This window comes from Trachymyrmex cornetzi, unplaced genomic scaffold (assembly GCF_001594075.2).
Source record: "Trachymyrmex cornetzi isolate Tcor2-1 unplaced genomic scaffold, Tcor1.1 scaffold117, whole genome shotgun sequence".
NCBI classification, from domain to species: Eukaryota; Metazoa; Arthropoda; class Insecta; order Hymenoptera; family Formicidae; genus Trachymyrmex; species Trachymyrmex cornetzi.
Window position 1 is genome coordinate 1070530 of NW_017295730.1, and position 314 is coordinate 1070843.

General features: G+C 33.8%; 1 protein-coding gene across 1 annotated transcript in view; it reads left to right on the forward strand.

Moving 5' to 3' along the window:
- The window catches only part of LOC108765388 (intron-binding protein aquarius), a 26894-nt gene that overhangs the window by 1696 nt on the left and 24884 nt on the right, over positions 1 to 314 (forward strand). The window lies entirely within an intron of this gene.

A 314-nucleotide genomic window follows, 5' to 3' on the forward strand; every position in this document is an offset into this window, starting at 1 on the left:
AAGCAATTTAATAATTTGATGCTACTATCAAGCATCATATATTATAAAGATGTTAGTATATTAAAACTGTTAATAAATTTATTGCGAAAAATTTTATCTCGGCCGGGACTTGAACCCTCTTGCATACCGTGCGAGCGTTCTAAGCCTTTAGGCCTCGGTGATCTAAAGGCTGAGGACGCTCGTACGGTATGCAAGAGATCCGGATTCAAGTCCCGGCCGAGATAATATTTTTCGCAATAAATTTATTAACAGTTTTAATATACTAACATCTTTATAATATATGATGCTTGATAGTAGCATCAAATTATTAAATT